The 20,398-nt window shown below is 48.9% G+C and overlaps 1 protein-coding gene and 1 long non-coding RNA gene across 5 annotated transcripts in view; one reads left to right on the top strand and one right to left on the bottom strand.

Moving 5' to 3' along the window:
* The window catches only part of CUEDC1 (CUE domain containing 1), a 93,920-nt gene that overhangs the window by 41,924 nt on the left and 31,598 nt on the right, over positions 1 to 20,398 (bottom strand). The window lies entirely within an intron of this gene.
* Positions 8,902 to 19,418, top strand: LOC134808891 (uncharacterized). The gene is made up of 2 exons (XR_010153024.1): positions 8,902 to 9,100; positions 19,035 to 19,418. It is a non-coding gene; the product is annotated as an uncharacterized LOC134808891 (long non-coding RNA).

The following is a 20,398-nucleotide window of genomic DNA, read 5'->3' on the forward strand; positions in this document are numbered from 1 at the left end:
GAGCTTGAGTCCTTTGTTCTTGAGCAAAGACTGTAGCATTTCACTTTCAGGAAGGAGCTAGGAGGGTGGGGCAGGCTCAGAATTGTACAACCAAAGCACAGGCTCAAACACACACAGGTCCCAGGTGGAAGTCAGCTTAGACAGGCCACCTGCAGAAAAGTGCAGGCCAACCCACAGCCCCATACAGCAGGTCCACAGAGAAAGTACAGGCCAACTCATCTCCACTGTTTTTTAAATCAGAGGCTGGGCACAGTATATGAAAACCTATATAATCCCAGTGCTTTGGGTGGCTGAGGTGAGAGGACCACTTGAGGCCAGGAGCTTGAGACCAGCTTGAGCAACATAGAGACCCTTTCTCTACACAAAAGGAAAAATTAGCTAGGCATGGTGGTGCACACCTGTAGTCCCGGCTATTCAGGAGGGTGAGATGGGAGGATTACTTGAGCCCAAGCGTTCAAGGCTGCAGTGAGCTATGATGGCTCCACTGCACTCCAGCCTGGGTGGCAGAGAGAGAGACCCTGTTTCAAAAAAAAAAAAAAAAAAATCAGAGAGGGTTTCCAACAGGGATAAAATCAGGGTTTTTGTGGTCAAAAGTGTTCCAAGTCAGGGAGACCAAGCAAAGGAGGCACAAGGCCGGCCACAGAGGGAAGGATGGGACTCTGGGCAGCCAGACCCCAGTGGGAGCCCTGCGTCTGGGAGAGATGAAAGACACCCCCTCACCCCAGCTGGCAGGGGGCAGCCCCAGCTCTAGGAAGACTGCCTTCCTGCACCCCCTTGCCAAAAGATGGCATCTCTCCTCCAACCATGCAGCTGTCCTGGCCCCCCTACCCCACCGCGTCTCCTAGGTGAGAAAAACACCCATAACCATCCTCACGGGCACCCAGCAACCCTGAAACATTGTGTCTCGGGCAACTTTTCGAGCTGCAGCTGTTCCCTGAAAAAGTCACACATCAGCCACCAGGATTGGTGGGAAAGGCTGAATTCTGGAGAAGAGGGATGAAGGTTGGGGAGGTGGGAGGGAGGGAAGGGAATATGGTCACCAGAGGAAAAAAGTCAATCAACGAGGAAAAATCTGTTTCTAAAAATGTAATGCAAACAACAAAAAAACAGGCTTTGAGCAAGCCTTATAAGCCCTGGGGCCCAGGCCTGTCCTTAGTTCCCCGGGAATGGCCCCTGCTCCCCGTCCCATTTCACAGGGGTCATCAAGAGGCTAAGATTTCACTCTGCTCCCCTCCTGCACTTCAGGAGAGCTTAACCTTGAGGCCTTCAAGGAAATTGGGAGAAATGGGACCCCTGTCCTTTGGCAATTACAAAGTAAATGGCCCTAGGGGCTAGGCGTGGGGGGATCGCCCTACCATAGGGGAGTGGGGGGGCCTCATTCCCACCCTTCCTCGGCTCTGCAGGGGTGGCTGCAGCAGAGGTGGCTTGTTCAGGGAAGCTACCTGCTCCATCCGTGCTGGGACCACAGGGGCAGGCCACCCACCGGGTCCAACTCATCCCCCTACCAAAGCAGCTCTTTTTGTAAAGGGCTTTCGGGGACAGGAAGCAATAAACAGAGTCAAGCGGCCAAGATGCAGGGGCTGATTATACAGTTTATGGATTTTCCAGGCCTTTTTGTACTCTCCCACCAGCTGCCCGGGGCTCTGCAGAAAAAGGTGCTGGAGAAAGACCGGCTGGTCCCTGGCTTTACAGGTGGCCTTTTGCCAGGCCTAACTGGGCCTTCCTGAGCAAGTGAGGGGGCTGTATGCCTTGAGGGTCCTGCAAGTCACCACGAAGAACACTGCCACCCGGTACCACTAGAGACCAGCAGTCTAATGGCTACAGCTTCTCTCTCTCTCTCTGACACACACACACACACACACACACACGCACACACACACACACACACACTCCAGCCTGCTGCTCAACTCTCCACCCAGCTCTAAGTCACTCTGGTATTCCAGAGGGGAGGGGATGCCTGGCTGCGCACTGCCTGCGTGCTGAGGCCAGGTGGGTGGCCCTCCTTCACAAGGAAGCTCACAGCTCAGCTCAGTTTAGCTGCACTGGGGGTGGCAAGCAACTTGGGAAAGACTGAGGCTGGCGGGGAAGATGGCTCTGGGCTGGAGGGTCTCCCCAGTGCATGCTCAGCTCACATTCCCCAAACAGGCTGTGATCTGGTGAAACACAGGCCCACGTGTGCAAAGCCGTAAATGCAGAGCTAAAATGGGGAACCACCCACTTGTCTCTCAATACCCCATATGCAACAAAAAACATAGGGCCCCATATGCAACAAAAAACACAGGGCACATCCACATGCAGCCAACACCTTCCAGTGCCAAATAGAATCGCATGAAAAAAACCAAGTGGCCAGGCCATGTGTACACCGTACCATTTTTGTTCAAATGTCTGGATGCCCATGTGTATACTTGGGTACACACAGGAAGACGTCTGGGTGGATATGCACCAAATCCAAGGCAGCAGTTACCTAAGAGGAAGGGTTGTGTGGGGGCAACTCCTGCTCTTTGCTTCATGTACCTCTGCAAACTTTGGTGTTCTTACAAGAAATATGCCTTGTTTCTGCAGTTTAAAATAAGATATTAAACAAAATAAAGTTCATTGTTGGTGGCAATGTAAAATGGTACAGCCACTATGAAAAAGATAGTGAAACACAGTGAAAAACTACAGTTTGGTGGTTCCTCAAAGTTAAACACAGAATTACCATATGCTCCAGTGATTCCATTCATGGGTATATACCCCAACAAATTGGAAACAGGACTCAAATAGGTAATTGTACATCAATGTTCATAGTGGCGTTATTCACAATAGTCCACAGCTGGAAACAATCCAAGTGTCCATCAATAGACAAATGGATAAACAAAATGTACTCTACATATTTAGAACAATGGAATATTACTCAGCCACAAAAAGGAATGAAATGCTGACACATGCTACAATGTGGATGAACCTTGAAAACATTATACTAAGTGACAGAAGCCAGACATAGAAGTACAAATATTGTATAATTCCACTTATATGAGGAACCTAGAACAGGTAAACTCATAGAGACAGAAAGTAGAATAGAGGTTTCCAAGGACTCAGGGAAGGGGGAGAATTGGGGAGTTATTACTTAATGGGCATAGAGTTTCTGTTTGGGATGATAAACAAGTTCTGGAAATGGATAGTGGTGATGGTGGCACAATAATGTGGATCTACTAAATGCCACTGAATTATATGCTTAAAAATGGTTAAAATGGTAAGTTTTATATTTAGTATGTTTTACCACAAGAAAGAGAGAGACAAATAAGGCACCAGATTGTAGAAGACACCATGAGTCAGGCCAGGTGCGGTGGCTCATGCCTGTAATCCCAGAACCTTGGGAGGCCAAGGCGGGTGGATCACCTGAGACAGGGAGTTCCGAGACCAGCCTGGCCAACATAGTGAAACCTCGTCTCTACTAAAAATATAAAAATTAGTCGGGCGTGATGGTGGGCGCCTGTAATCCCAGCTACTTTGAGGCTGAGGCAGGAGAATCGCTTGAACCCAGGAGGTGGAGGTTGCGATGAGCCGAGATCATGCCATTGCACTCCAGCCTGGGCAACAAGAGTGAAACTCTGCCTCACAAAAAAAAAAAAAAAAGAAGACACCATGAATCACCATCACCAGGCAGAAGAGGGCACTACTCGGGCTATTTAGAGAGAGGGCAGCCAGCACACAGGAAATCCTGGCCTGCACAGAGGGGCTCTGTCCCCATCTGCATGGAGTGGGCTGGAAGACAATGACACCCCTGTTGACGAGGGCTGTTCAGATGGCCTGCAGAGTCACACATGCCACAAGGCTGAGGGAGACAGCACTGCAGGGATACTTTGTGGACATTTGAAATCCTTGGGTTATGATACGCTAGGAAACAGTATTTTAAAAGGCTAGTGTGCTGGAAAACGAAGCATGCATCAGGGAACCTTGGACAGGAGGGGACTGGGGAAGAGAGATACTGGAGGAAGTGGGCAGGAGAGGCTGGGAGAAGAGGATCAGCAGTCTGTCCTAGAGGGCCCTCAGTCAGGCTGGATCATTCACTCCACAGACAGGAGCATGCTCCCAGGTTCAGGGTAGTGGGAAAGTGGGGGTAAGGGATAAGAGGACCCTATTTACATCTAGTAAATACCTCTGTACATCTTCAGTACCCCCACAAATCTTGTTCAAAAGTACATACTGGGCCAGGTGCAGTGGCTCATGCCTGCAATCCCAGAACTTTGGGAGGCCAAGGCAGGCGGATCACTTGAGGTCAGGAGTTCGATACCAGCTTGGCCAACATGGTGAAACCCTGTCTCTACTAAAAATACAAAAATTAGCTGGGTGTGGAGACAAGCGCTTGTAATCCCAGCTATTCAGGAGGCTGAGGCAGGAAAATTGCTTGAACCCGGGAGGTGAAGCTTGCAGTGAGCCGAGATCACGCCACTGCACTCCAGCCTGGGCAAAAGAGTGAGACTCAAAAAAAAAAAAAAAAAAATACTGTACCTATCTAAAATGAGAAGGAAAACACTGCCAGTGCACCCCACCTCCCAATTCTTGCAGAAGGCCCAAATTCCTGTGACTTGAGGCCAAGCCATAAGATCCAGAATAGGGAATAAGATAAAAACTGCCAGGGTGAGCTGAACACTGTTGTGACTGGACCTCGTTCACACACGCATGCCCACGGGCCAGCCACCAGGCATCAGGTTCTTTTTGAGACGAAATCTCGCTCTGTTTCCCAGGCTGGAGTGCAGTGGCATGATCTCGGCTCACTGCAATCTCCACCTCCCAGGTTCAAGTGATTCTTCTGTCTCAGCCTCCTGAGCAGCTGGGACTACAGGTGCTCGCCACCACACCTGGCAAATTTTTGTATTTTTGGTAGAGACGAGGTTTTGTCATGTTGGCCAGGCTGGTCTCAAACTCCTGACCTCAGGTAATCTGCCTGCCTAGGCCTCCCAAAGTACTGGGATTACAGGTGTGAGCCACCGCGCCTGGTCATCAGGTTCTTCTTGAAGGAGAGAAGCACAGAGGAGCTTGGGCACACCCAAGTAGGGCCCCACATGCTGAGAACTGTGATGCCAAGACAGGCTTCCCAGGGGCACGGTTTCCTGAGGTTTAGCCACATATCTCCAATCATGCAAGGGCTAAGAGAAGCCTTGTGTGGGGCACATTTGTGGTCAGCGGCAGCTCTGCCTCACTTGAGATAACGATATTTAAAGAGTAGATTTTTTAATAAAAGGATGTTGTATCCAGGGGCTTCCTGAAACATGCCAGGTATTATTTGTGGCTGTGTGTGTGCATTTGTGTGTGTGCACGCATTAGAAAGAAGACAGGTAGCTTTGAAAGATCATAATGTGACCAGGTGCAGTGGCTTACGCCTGTAATCCCAGGACTTTGGGAGACTGAGGCAGGTGGATCACAAGGTCAGGAGATCGAGACCATCCTGGCTAACACAGTGAAACCCCGTCTCTACTAAAAATAGAAAAAATCAACTGGGTGTGGTGGCATGCACCTCTATTCCCAGCTACTCGAGAGGCTGAGGCAGGAGAATCGCTTGAACCCAGGAGGCAGAGGTTGCAGTGAGCCAAGATCGCGCTACTGCACTCCAGCCTGGGTGACAGAACAAGACTGTCTCAAAAAAAAAAGGAAGATCATAATGTAGCCACTATGGCTGTCTCAGAGACCTACTTCTTCTAGAACCTACTGTCCAATAAGGTAGCCACTGGTCATGTATGACAATAAAAATTTTAATTTTAATTAAAATTAAATAAAATGTATTTATTTGTTAATTTTTTTTGAGACGAAATCTCATTCTGTCATGGCGAGACGGGGTTTCACCACGTTGGCCAGGCTGGTCTCGAACTCCTGACCTCAATCTGCCCGCCTCAGCCTCCCAGTGCTGGGATTACAGGCATGAGCCACCGCACCTAGCCTAAAATTAAATAAAATTTAAAATGCAGTTCTTTGGTCATACCATCACATTTCAAGTGTTCATCAGCCATTATGGTTAATGGCCATCATATTGAACAGGACGTATTTTAGAACATAAGCCCTGATTCACTATAACTGGAAGAGCTTTATTATGACTTTCTGAGGGAGACCAAGGACTATGGATGGTCAATCCCCAGCAGAGGAGCCCTTCCACATCTCCTGGGCAGACAGAGCTGGGGTGAGCTCTGTGTCCTCTCATCACTGAGTCCTCAGCCTCATCCAAGATCAAAGCGCTGGCTGTTTCCTGTGAAACTTCACACCCAGGCAGAGAGAAGCTGGGGTCCAGCTGGGAGCCTAAATTCTGATGTCCACACTGGCAGGGCCCAGGCCTCAGAGGACCAGGCTCAGAAAGGCTTTCCCAGTTTGTCTCACCAGGAGGAAGGATGTCTTAACATCCCCAGGCTCCTCCCCTGTTCCCTGTCCTGGGTGTGCAAATGCAAAACTGCCTCCTTGGGCTTCTCCAGAGCAATGGGGAGGAGTCAGAGAAAAAGGGCAGCTGAGGCGGGGGTATGCATGTGTGTGCGGGTAGACAGCAGGTAAGTGCATATTAAAGAGAACCCAATGGTCAGGCTGAGGAAATAACCAAAAGAGGTTCTAGCAACACAATGACTGGGTGTTTGGTTCTGGTTTTGTTTTGTTTTGTTTTGTTTTAGAGATGGGGTCTCTCTCTTCTGTTGCCCAGGCTGGAGTGCAGTTGCAGGACCATAGCTCACTGCAGCCTCAAACTCCTGGGCTCAAGCAATCCTCCTGCCTCAGCCTCCTGAGTAGCTGGGATCACAGGCACACGCCACCATGGCTGGCTCCCTCCATCCCTTTCTTTTCCTTACAATTTCTATGTTGAAGAACACAGGCCATTCAATGGCAGCCTTCTCCACAGACTGGAGTTCATGGAGTAAGTTTTTTTTTTCTTGCTAAACCTCAGTGACCTCCCCTGCTCAACCCATGGGGCCCCTGTGACAATAAAAAGAAAAAGTACACCTGAAAGCACATAGGGAAATGCTTACGATAGTTTAAGCAAAGAATACAAGATGCAAATGAGCACAGAATACAAATTAACATATATATGTTATGTTTTCAACTACAGAAAAAAAATGCATAGAAAAAAGGATCAAAAATATATATGCCTAGGGCGGGGCACAGTGGTTCACACCTGTAATCCCAGCACTTTGGGAGGCCGGGGCAGGAGGATCGCTTGAGCCCAGGTGTCTGAGACCACCCTGGGCAACATGGTGAGATCCTGTCTCTTAAAAAAAGAAAAGAAAGGAAAGAAAAAGAAAAGGGAAAGAAAGGAAAGGAAAAAAGAGAAGAAAAGAAAAAAGAAAAGAAATATGCCAAATATATCAATAACTGTCCTGGATGGTACAACTCTGTGAACACCCCCTTTTTCTTCCTTTCTTATATTTTTCCACAATTAGCATATCATAATGTGATCATGAGGTGACAAGTCTTCTTTAAAACATTTCAAAGAAGAGTGCCCTTAAAGTCTGGCATGAGACCCAGTGTGTCACCAGGCCTTCACAGTACCCCCTGGCTTTGCTCTGTTACCATGGCCACCACCAATCCAGCTAAGACCCTCAGCCTCCCAAGCCCGCTTCCCTGATGCCTTCAAGCTCCTCTTGCCATCTCCCTCCCATTTTCTCCCTATGCCACCAACGGAAGAGCAGGCCAGGTCCCCTCCGAACTCCTCAGTCTCTTATGTAAAGATCACATCCCTCCCTCTGCATCAGCGGTCCTCATGCTCAGCAAGCATCACTGTCACCTGGAGGGCTGGTTACACACACATTGCTGGCCTCCACCCCCAGAGTTCCTGACTCCCTGGGTCTGGGGTGAGGTCCAAGAATCTGCTATCTAACAAGTTGTTAGGCGATGCTGGCACCACTGGTCCAGGGACCACACCTGTCTCCCTAACTAAGCCCTGTCCATCCTTCAAGACCTCGCTCAAGTTCCCCTGTCCCATGAGGCAATCTCTGAGAACTTCAGCCAATATTGATCTCTCTCTTCCCTTCCAGAGCACCTGTTCCTCTTAAGGGTGGTTTGGTAGATGGGGAGATCACTTAGTGGCCATAATCAGGGGCAGTGTAGCACTTCATCACCTGCTGTCTTGTGTGGCTGGCTCTCCTTCATCCTACCAGCTCTCTTTTTTCTTTTTTCTTTTCTTTTTTTGAGATGGGGTCTTGCTCTGTCGCCCAGGCTGGAGTGCAGTGGTGCGATCTCAGCTCACTGCAATCTCCGCCTCCCAGGTTCAAGCAATTCTTCTGCCTCAACCTCCCGAGTAGCTGGGATTACAGGCGTGCGCCACCACACCTGGCTAATTTTTGTATTTTCAGTAGAGATGGGATTTCACCATGTTGGCCAGGCCTGACTCAAGTGATCTCCTGATCTCAAGTGATCCGCCCTCTTCTGCCTCCCAAACTGCTGGGATTACAGGCATGAGCCACCGTGCCCGTCCCTATCAGCTCTTAAGGGCAGACTGGGACAGACATTTCTTAAGTGATTCCTCATTAACCAGGAGGCATTCCTCATGTCCCAGGTGAATTGAATCTGTTTCATTCTCAGGCACCCCAGTGACATTCACAAACAGACTTCTAATTATTCACTCGCTCATTCACTGGCAGTCAAAAAACACTTACTGAGCACCTACTGTATGTCAGGATGCGCAAGATAAAAACCTCTTTTCTTCACAGAGGCCAAGAATTACAACAGCATGAATGGCAGAAGCCTACAGAAGGTGCTCTGTGAGGATCCCTCCCAACTGCAGCCCAACGCCCCCACCCCTGGCCCTGGAGACCACTACACACACACAACCTTGGCCCCAGTTGCAGGTGCTGGTGCCTGCCAACAAGCACACACAGTTGCAGTCACACCCTCGTGTAACCATGGTGAGGATTTGGCTGCCGGTCATAGGCTCCATTGTTCCCCAGCTAAGCCACCCTGGACTCAGGGACAGGATTTATGGGCAGACATTGTTAGGAGAACAGATGTTCGGGCAGGCAGGCCTGGGACCCGCTGGAGGGAGTCAAGAAGACACTACCTCCTAATTAATAGGCGGTAAATGTCTGAGGAACAGACTCCTGTCCCATTTCTTCAAACATCTGGGGTTCCGGACACTTAGGCCCTCTGCCAGGTGAGACATTTGGAGCAGGCTGAAGAGATCATAGATTCTGGAAGGTAGATGTTGGTTTCTCTGTGATCTTGGACAACTTTTTACTGTTTGTGCCTCAGTTTCACTATCTACTAATATTTACTACTTAAAAAAACATAGTAAAGCCAAAAAAAAAGATGATAAAGACACCGTTTGGAAGAATAAAGGGAGAGTAAAAAACAAACAATAATAATGCCACTGTGTAAAAATAAACTGCAAAAAGACCACTCAGGGAAGCTCCATCAATGCCTTGGCAGGAAAATTCTAAACGTATACAGGCCTACCTGGCACACTGATTCTCAACTAGAGGGGTGCATCAGAATCTCCGGGGAGCCTTTTTCTTTCTTTCTTTTTTCAGAGACAGGGTCTCACTCTGTCACCTAGGCTGTATGTAGTGCAGTGGTGCAGTCATAGCTCATCGTAGCCTCAACCTCCTGGGCTCAAAAGCGATCCTCCCACCTCAGCCTCCAGAGTAGCTAGGCCTACAGGCTCATACCAGGACCAGCTGCTTACATTAAAACAAATTTTTGTAGAAACTGGGTGTCTCCGGGCACGGTGGCTCACACCTGTAATCCCAGCACTTTGGGAGGCCGAGGCGGGCGGATTACCTGAGGTCAGGGGTTCAAGACCAGCCTGGCCAACATGGTAAAACCCCGCCTCTACTAAAAATACAAAAAAATTAGCTGGGCGTGGTGGCAGGTGCCTGTAATCCCAACTACTTGGGAGGCTGAGGCAGGAGAATCGCTTGAATCCCAGAGGCGGAGGTTGCAGTGAGCCAAGATCACGCCATTGCACTCCAGCCTGGGCAACAAGAACAAGACTCCATCTCAAAAAAAAAAAAAAAAAAAAAAAGGAAAAGAAACTGGTCTCACTATGTTGCCCAGACTTATCTCCATCTCCTGGGTTCATGCACTCCTGCCTCAGCCTCCCAAAGTGCTAGGATTACAGGCATGAACCACTGTGCCAGCCTCTGGGGTGCTTTTTAAAGAAAAAGGCCCATGTGTCTTTGTCAATTCTACTGAATCAGAATTTCCTGAGGTGCACCCAAACCCCATCCCCAAGATCCCAAGTAAGTCAAAGAGGAGTGCAGGGAGGAGCAGAGGCTGCAGGGGCTGTAAAGCAGGGACAGGGCCCAGGGACTCTGGGGAGGAGAGGTCAACATTGAGCAACCCCTCATTTCTGCCCCCCATCCCAGGGATTTCTAGCGAGGAAATATCATCCTTCTCGTCTGAACTGACCAGTCCTCCAGGGACCTGCTGATTCACACAATGCATGGCTGTGTCCTGGGCCACTCCTCCTTCTGGCCACCACTGGCCAGCACCCCACCCCAGCATACTTTCCTGACCCTGGGTTCTAACTCCTTGGCCCCAGAAGCCTCACCCTGGCCAACTGCAACTCTTTATTTCAAGGATTCAGGTTGTAGATCTCCTCCTCCAGAAAGTCTTCTCACATGCACTTCTTGGCTCACTCCCACGTGGCTTTGGCCTATTGAACCCTCTCTCTCCTCCACCATCAATGTGGCAGCACTAGTCACATGTTCTCACGATTGCCACTGTGCCCGTTGGTGGCCCCAACAGATGGTGCCCACCTGGAAGGCGGGATTTTTTGGATCTCATTCAGTTCTCGGTCCCTAACAACCTGCTCAGTGCCCAGCATAGAGCAGGCAAGGAATATGTCTATTTATGTTGATCAGAAGAAAGGGAGAGGAGGAGATTTTAAATCAAACAGTTATCCTAGGCACATTTTTCAAAACTGTAGGAAAACTATAGCAAATACTTGTATTAGCATGTCCTATGTGCCAGAGAGAGAAGCCTGAGACACAGGGGGTAAATAAGTCCACAGGGTATCTCTGCTTCAAAGAGAAAAAGAGTTAAACCTTGGGGGGTCGGGAGGAGCTACCTCTGAAGTCCTTGCTCCCTGTGCCTTAGAGGTCACAGTGACTCCATAACTTCACCCTTTGGATAAAGCACAGGTTTCAGGTTGCTGTGCACAGGGAGGAGCAATTTATCTCTGCAGGAGGTCTCTCTCAATGAGGTACCAGGGATCCTGTTGCATCCATTTGGGAGGGTCTGGGAGTCAGCAGTCCCAACTGGGAGCTCCTGGAGCTCGATTTAGAAAAGGGACAGGGATAATGCTATCTGGGGCCTTGGCATGAAAGGGCTTTTCTTTCCCATGTCCAGACTCCCAGGGGAGAGAGAAGGGTTCCAAGTCTCCTAGCCTGATGGTTTGAGAGAAACAGAGGGATGTGGCCTGCACCTGCCCCACCTGGCCTCTCTGGGTCCAGGATCAGGCCAGGGAGGAGGAGGCCCACTAATCCTGGGTGCATTACTCAAGAGAGACTGTGAAGAAAAGCAGGAACTCTGAGTGGCATTAAAGTAGGCAGGAAATAAAATTTATTCAGAGTCAGCTAGTGTAATTGAAAATGAACCATATGCCAGGCACTTGGCAAGGTGCGTCCCCACAGTCTTGATTTAATTTTCACACCAGCCCAATGAGGCAGCTACTATTCTCCTTGTTTTACCAACAGGAAACTCAGGCATTGTTCTGCTGGAAGGAGAGAAGGCCAGGAGGCAACCCTCAAAACCTGGGTGTGTTTGGCCAAGGCCAAGTAGAGATTTAAGAGTCTTCGAGTAAAGCATTAAGGATTCTTACTCTTCATTTGCTATCTTTCTTAAAGACAGAACAAAATAAAATGGGATTTAGGTTGGATTCCAAAAAAAACTTCCTGACTATAAAGAGGTATTAGAAAGTTCATTTCCTAGGACAGATCCCTGAAAGATGCAACCACATCAAATGCCCACTCTGCAGGCAGGAGACTGGACAATTTGACATTTACCACCACAGGCACGCTCAGAGGTCCCCTCAGGCAACTGGGCTCTAGCTCCCATCTCAAGTGAGGCTTGTGGACAATGCAAAATCTAAAGTCAAACACATCCTTTGCTAAATTTAACAAGCAGATAGGCATAGCGTTCAGATATTAAAATGAAGTCTTTTTTTAATGAATGGGCAGGGCTTGGAGTTTGCCAATGTCATCAATGAGGTTAATGTGGCTACGTTAAAGTTAGCACATGAGTGTTGGATGATGCAGTTTATCAAACCAGCAGGGACTGAGCAACAGCTGAGGCAGAAAGTTGGCGCCTGGCCTTAGGGAGCCCTGTCCGGCCTGGGTATCCTTGCCCACGTGCCACAGCTAAAACGCTGGTAGGACCTCGGGGACTTAAGGCAGGGTTGCTGCTACCCCCGGCTGTTTGGGCCAACACTTGAGCTCCGGCCTGGAACAGAAGGCTCCCTAATAGGTTGTTAAGAGCCTGGGAAGGCGGAACAAGCTGGGCGGGGAGGAGGGGGCCTCAGGGGGCTGTTATGATAAGCAAGAGCTCAGTCTAAAGACAGGCTCCCAAGCTGAAGGTTTCATTTCCTGCCAGGCAACTCACCGGTTTGAATCAAACACAGAATTTAGTATTCACCATAGAACAATCATATGACAAAAACTTTGCAGAGTTTACCCAGATGTAGGTTTTCCTTAAGGTAAAAGAGGAGTCATATTACGGAAGCCTCATCTTCTTACGAGTTCAAAACCTCTCAGGAGAAACCAAGGGCCGGAAAGGTTAAAGGCCTCACCCTCAAGGTCCCACCAAAGAATCGAAGCTGGTGCCAGCTCTCCGACTCCTACCCAGCAACCCGCCCCAGGTGGCCAGCAGCTGCCTCTGAGAATGCAGAAGGCCGAGGGGGGCTGAGAGTGTTTATAAATCACAGCACACTTGCTCCATCCCGATGGCCTTGTGATGCCTGAGGCATGAGGGCAGGCCAGGACAGGAGCCATGCAGCGGGGTCTCCCACCCCAGGCCCTCCAGGCCCCCAGAAGTCTTCCTGTCAGGCCCTGCACTGCCCCCTCCTCCCACTTTGATCCCAGAGAGGGGAGGGGGTGGAGAGTCCAGAGAAGTCCCCACTTGGCATCGATTTGCCCAAAGCAAAGGCAACACAAAGGCTGCACCTGTTTCCATGGAGATGCGACGGGGAAGCAAAGGAACAAAACAGGGAGAAACACAAACCCGTCACCACCTCCCAGGCCAGTGTGATCGATGCTGGCAGACCAGAGCCCTGACAGGAAGACAGCGGAAGGATGAAAGGTAATCAGTGGATCTAGAAGCCACACTGGGAGCCCTTTCAGGCCACAGAGAGGAGGCCAGCAGCCTCGCCCACCCCCAGGCTCACAAACTCGCCTGGGCCCCGCTCTTGAGAACCAGTCAAAGCAAAAACTCCCAGATGGAAATCCACAGCGAGCACTTACTTTACCAAAGGATTCCTTGCTTGACTAAGGGATTCCTTCAAGCAGCAAAATCCCACCTGGAGTGCACTGTCTGTTTTGTTCCATTATTCACTTCTCTGAGCAGGAGGAGGAGGGGGTCAAGGGAGTAACTTCCAGGGGAAAGTTTGTGAGAAGAGATGAGGGGATGGAGGGGTGGGGACTGGACTCTGTTCATAAAACATCTCCTAGGAGAGGCCCACAAGAAAATGGAGACGTGGTGACTTTAGAAGAGAAAGGTGAGCAGGCTGAGCACCTGAGGCCCGTCCAATAGGGAGGACATGGGAACCTGAACAGTGGAGAAGAATGGGCGGCAACAGGTGTCCCACTAGGTCCCTGAGGTTGCCACAGGTCCCATCAGGGCACACAGGTGCTCTCAAAACCACTGGGCTATGGGGAAATGTGGGGGCAGCCTCATCTCCCCCAGGGCAACAAGAAGGCCAGTGGCTTGATGCCTCCCCGGGTGAATGTTGGAGGAAGATGACAACAGGAGGCCCAGCAGATGGCAGCGGCTCAGAGGCTGTCATAAGGGCCTCTTGACTGGCACTCATTGTTCATCAGGTGACACATACTAAGTGCCACTTAGCACATTTGGTCATCCTGGGACGAAGGGGCAAGGCCATGCACCAACACAATCCTGCCCTTGGAGAGTCTCAACCAGGCCTTCACTCCACCGAGTCTCTTCCTGACTATAATTCTTACAGGGAACAAAAACCAAGGATAACAATAATACTTCCTGAGCACGCCATGTGGGCCTGACACTAACACTTGTCTCATTGATCCTCTCAACCATCCCATGAGAGAGAGGCCTTTCTTCTCCCCATTGACTGATGTGGAGACAGGCACAGAGAGGTAAATAACTCGCCCAAGGTCACACAGCGAGTAAGTGGCAAAGCTAGGATTCAAAAATAGGTCTGCCCAACTTCAGAGCCTGTGAACAGCAGGCTCAACACCTGCCACATCAGCCTCATTTAACAGGCAGAGACACTGAGGCTGAGAGAATGCAGGTGACGTGCACTGAGGCAGGGGCAGAGGCTGAACTCTGAAGACTACTCCTCCTGACCCACCCCAAGGCTTTTTTGCCTTGTGATGCCTCCACTAGGAACGCCAGCTGGCTTTTTTGGTGGGGTACATGGACTGCTCTGTGTAGTCACTCTCCTGTTCTGGACCTCAGTTTACCCCCTCAACAAGGTGGCATCGTTAGAGTGTGAGCCCCTGCTGTCTCACTGAGAGGAGCTGAGAAGGAACATGGGGCATGCATTCAAGGTGTTACCAGGGAGCTGGTGGGAGAAGCAGTCTCAGTCTCAAAGATCCACAAGCTCTGTAATGTCCACAGAGCAAAATCCTAGGTAGGATATCCAGGCTGCTACTCAACAGTCTTCCCACCAGAGTACATGTGCAAAACCCTCAGGGAACCTGGGGACTTCCCAGAAGTATTCAGACATGGATGGCTTCCAGGGAATCAACTTCTGAAAGCTCCACTTCCTGTGCTTCTTCCTAAAACTGATCAGCCGGGAACCCTCTGGGTCTGCCAGTTCTCCCCTCACCAAGGCCCTCCTAAACACTTCCCAAAAGAAAGGCCTACCCCCAGTCATCCCAACCTCACCCTGGTATCCCGCCCTGGGTTATAAAAGCCACCAAAGAGACAACGGAAGAATGCAGCCCTCATGGGAGGAGTTCCAGCAGGACAAAGAACTTCCTTAAGATGTTGAGAAGGGGGCCTTATCTATCTTACCTACCCATCCGTTTATTTTAGGATTAGAATTAGGAAGCTGACACAGGGACACCTGTTTAACCTGTTTAATAAATATTTGAATTAAAAAGAGGAGTCAGAGTTTTTCCGACACAAAGTATGATTTGGCTGGCTGGTCTAACCACAAGATCCAGCCTGGCCAATTAGGAATTATGGTGGATGTTTTCCACAACTGCCTGGGCTGGGTTTGCTGTTCTAAGGCTTTGACAAAAATAAATTTGAAGCAAGTAGATGGCATACAATAGGCCTGGAAATACATTCCACTTAAAGTTATGATAAAACATTTTATAAGTCAATTTTTATTTTTATTTTTATTTTTCTGAGATGGAGTCTCACTCTGTCACCCAGGCTGGAGTGCAGTGGCATGATCTTGGCTCAGTGCAGCCTCCACCTCCCGGGATGAAGCAATGCTTCTGCCTCAGCCTCCCCAGTAGCTGGGATTACAGGCGCCTGCCACCACGCCCAGCTAATTTTTGTATTATAGTAGAGACAGGGTTTCTCCATGTGGGCCAGGCTGGTCTCGAACTCCTGACTCCAAGTGATCCTCCTGCCCTGGCCTCCCAAACTGCTGAGATTACAGGTGTGAGCCCCTGCACCCGGGAATATATGTCAATTTTTATTTTTTCTTAATTAATTTTTCTTTTGTGAGACGGAGTTCTGCTCTTGTCATCCAGGCTGGAGTGCAATGGCGCGATCTCGGCTCACTGCAACCTCCGCCTCCCGGGTTCAAGCAATTCTCCTGCCTCAGCCTCCCAAGTAGCTGGGATTACAGGCAGGCACCACCATGCCCGGCTAATTTTTGTATTTTTAGTAGAGACACGGTTTCACCAAGTTGGCCAAGCTGGTCTTGAACTCCTGACTTCAAGTGATCTTCCCTCACTGGCCTCCCAAAGTGCTGGGATTACAGGCATGTGCCCGGCAATATATGTCAATTTTTTAATATATGAGGGGTTAGACAGTTGTTCAAAATTCTTTTGAGGTGTACAAGTGAAAGAAGTTTGAAGCCTGTTGCTTTCCTTCCCTGGAGCCATGATCAAAGGCTTAAGCTCCCACACCGACAAACCCACTAAGCCATGCACATAGTAAGTTTTCAAGAGAAGGCAGCTGCAATGTATACAACAAGCACTAGACCTGAAACCTGGGTGTAACTTTATTTCTGCTACTTCTTAGCTGTGTGGCTCAGAAGGTTAAGCCACCCAGCCTCCTTGAGCCTCAGTTTCTCCCTAAGTACATGGAGATAATACCATACAAGATATATTCAAAATCCTGATGACGAGGAGGACATTAAATGAACAAGGTAAAAGTGCATCAGCACAAACAGCCCCCAGTAATAGCCAACCAGCAAGCATTTTCTGTTTGGCTTGGACAAATTGATGGTATTTGTCTCTAGACAATATTAATAACTAACATTTATCGAGCGCTCACTATGTGCCAGGCACTGGACTAAGTGCTTCACAGGCCCCGGCTCATTTTGTTTTCACAACAACGCTGCAGGAAAGATGCCATTCTTATTCCTGATCCACAGGCATGGAAAGCTTAAAGACTTGCTCAACTCACTCAGCTAGCAATTAAGGGCCCAGTAGGTCTTTTTGATTCCAGTGACTGTGCTCTAAAAACCCTCCCTACTCAAAGTGCAGCCTAAAACCAGCAGCATCAACAGAGACTGGTACCTTATTAGCAACGCAGGATCCCAGGAGCTACTCCAAACAAACTGAATCAGTATCTGCATTTTAGCAAAATCTATGAGGGATTCATATGCACATCCAAGTTTGAGAATCACTGCTTTAAACCTCTAGTCTGGCTAATTTTACCATCCTGGTTTTATCTTGCTGAAGGTAATATTACTATGTTTGCTTTCTCCATGCACACACACACACACAGCTGTCAATTAAAGCAAGCAAGATGGTTAGGGATTACAATAATCCATCAGCAACACATGCAAAATGCATTTTTAGAAAAGGGCTAGGAGGATCCACATCAAACTGTCATCAGTGGTCACCTCTGAGAAATGGGATGGGATTGGGGGGTTGTTAGGAGGAGCCAAAGAAGGCTTTTTATTATCTGAATTTTCTTTTTCTTTTCTTTTCTTTCTTTTTTTTTTTTTTTTTTTTTTGAGATGGAGTCTTGCTCTGTTGCCCAGGCTGGAGTGTAGTGGTGCAATCTCGGCTCACTGCAAACTCCACCTCCTGGGTTTGAGTGATTCTCCTGCCTTAGCCTCCCTTAGTAGCTGGGACTATAGGCTCCCACCACCACCATGCCGAGTAAATTTTTGTATTTTTATTAGAGAACAGGGTTTCGCCATGTTGGCCAGGCCAGTCTTGAACTCCTGACCTCAGGTGATCTGCCCGCCTCAGCCTCCCAAAGTGATGGGATTACAGGTGTGAGCCACCATGCCCAGCTGAAATGTTTAATAAACAGAGTATAGTTGTATATAGGTTATACAATTTAAAAGGAAAGTATGTTTTAAAACACATGTACAGATCACTGGGAATTAGTTGTACTTTATGAGCTCCGTCTATCCAAGGTTATTGTCAGCTACCCAGCCTCTGACTGTGGAAAGCCAAGGTAGCGAGTTAATAGGGAGGTATTGGTGGAACAAAAGGAGTGCTGTGCTTGGAGCTGGAAGACAACAGTCCAGACTCTGCCCCTGATTTGCTGTGCGATCTTGAGGCTCTCCTCCACGGGCCTGTGTTTCCTCTGCTATAAAATGGGGGGAACCCCCTTCCCCTCTCAGGGACCAACAATGCAGTGAAAGGCATAAAAGTTCCTTGTGAACTGCAAGGTGCTTGGCAATGCAACGGCCGAGTGTTTTCTTGAAAAGAAAAGAGATGAAAAAAAAAAGCAGTGAAACATTCACCCTCACTCATTCCATTCCCCAAACACAGATATCCCATGACTTTATAAGGAAGATATACGGAGTAACCTGGATTTAGATTCCGTGGGAGCCTCAGGCTGATTTTCAAATCCTTATTCGAACTTAGAAGTTAGGCTTGGACGTGGTTCAAAATATGAAAAGAAAGGGCTATTTCTCAATGTCTGGCCCATTTGCTTTGTGCTTCTCTCCCGGTTTCTCTGCAGGCTCACGAGTGCTGGGGAGCTTCTGTCCCAGGGTTCTGTGTGCTTCCTGTCTGGGCGCAGTGGCTGCCCTCTCCTTTGCTTTCATGGCTTTCTACCAGCACCTGTCTCCAGTGCTACCTCTCAGCTGCTCTTAGAGCAAAAGACCTGGGGTCTGTGGTTCGGCTCAATTCTCACCACTGCCTCTGTTTTCCACTTTGTATCTTAGAAGTCAGATTTGGTCAGGCGCATTGGCTCACACCTGTAATCCCAGCACTTTAGGAGGCCAAGATGGGCGTATCACTTGAGGTTAGGAGTTCAAAACCAGCCTGGCCAACATGGTGAAACCCTGTCTCTACTAAAGATACAAAAATTAGCCAGGCATGGTGGCACGTGCCTGTAGTTCCAGCTATTCAGGAGGCTGAGACAGGAGAATCACTTGAACCCAGGAGGTGGAGGTTGCAGTGAGCCAAGATCACGCCACTGCACTCCAGCCTGGGCAATAGAGACAGACTCCGTCTCAAAAAAACAAAAAGAGATCAGATCTGCAGAAAAAGCAGCAAATGTTACCCCTGGCTCATCTGGAGGGTGTGGAGTTTGGATATGGAGGGATAAAGTGACTTGCTCAAACTCATATAGCCGGCTTAAAACAAACACAGTTGGGTGGGGTTCTCTGGCCCAAAAGTCCAGGCTTCTTTATCCCTGTTTCCTCTATGACCTTTGGAAATAACCTCCTTTCCTTAAGACTTGTCTACCATTCATTTGCAACTTGTCTGTCACTGACCTCCCCCCTCTGTTCATTCTAGGAGACATGAATCTGGGGATTAAAAGTTTCTGTGCTTTTCTTCAAACAGAACAATCCTAAAACCACATACTCTGAAAGTATCATTGAAACTGACCGAGAAGAGAATCCTCAGCCAGATTTTCCATGGAGAACCAGACCTGTCTAAACCAGTATGAGCTTTCATTACAGTAAAGTAATGGCAAAAGAAGCCTCGGGGCAGACAATTCCAGATTCACTATTTAAGTGGCCTTAGGTGACTGGATTCACCTCTCTGAGCCTCCATTTTTCTCATATGAAAGACAGGAAGAGTGCTACCACCTTTCAGTTTAAAAGGAAGATTACAAAAAAGGATAAAGCTCTTCCTACATAGCAGGAGCTCAATAAACAGCATCTATTACCATCATGATCACTGTCATTCCAGACCATCCATCCCAAAGACAGGGGTCTAAATCAGTTCTGCAATCCAGCTGCACATTAGAATCACCTAGGGAATTTCTCCCTCTCTCTCTCTCTCTCTTTTTTTTTTTTTAAATAGGGTCTTGCTCTGTTGCCCAGGCTGCAGTGCAGTGGCATGAACATGGCTCACTGCAGCCTTGACCTCCAGGGCTCAAGCGATTTTCCCACCTCATTTTTTGATTTTTTATAGAGACGGGGCCTTGCCACATTGCCCAGGCTGGTCTCAAGCTCCTGAGCTCAAGCAATCCATCCACCTCGGCCTCCCAAAGTGCTAGGATTACAGGCATGAGCCTCTGCATCTGGCTGTGAATTTTATTTTTTGTTTACAATTTCCAACTAGCTCCCAGGTGATGCCAATGCCACTGGTCCATGGCACCCAAAACTCAAGGTGTTGGGCAGATGGCTGGAAAGGTTACATGAATCTCTGTCTAGCCAGGCTAGAGTGCACTGCCTCCTGGAAGCAGACAGTCAACTATATGACCTCAGATTAGGGCATGAAGACTCAGAACCAAAGCTTGTCCTCAGTTGACTCTCTCTCTCTTTGGCTTCCTGTTGGCTTTTTGGGTTCTACCAAGAGCTGCAGACAAGTGTGGCCACAAAGATGCACTAGCAAATTAACCATGGTGCCACACCCTGCTTTCACATAGAGTTGCCATCTCAAGATCATCCAAGGGAGAGTCAGAAGGCAAGGGCCCTGGTCACTTTCACTCAGATAAGCAGGGTATAGGACAGCATGGCCTGCCTTGGCTGGATGTCCCAGCCAGAAGGAGCTGAAACAATGGCAACTCTGGTCAACCAGACTTCTCTGATCAGCCAACCAGGAAAGCTTCCCACCAGGAGCTGGCAAAGTAAAGGCACAGTTGATGGGCTCCTGTGAAACGAGAGCTGGTGGGGAGCTGGGTGGCAGGCCCTTCTGACTTTGAGGTTGGT

This window comes from Pan troglodytes, chromosome 19, assembly GCF_028858775.2.
Source record: "Pan troglodytes isolate AG18354 chromosome 19, NHGRI_mPanTro3-v2.0_pri, whole genome shotgun sequence".
NCBI lineage: Eukaryota > Metazoa > Chordata > Mammalia > Primates > Hominidae > Pan > Pan troglodytes.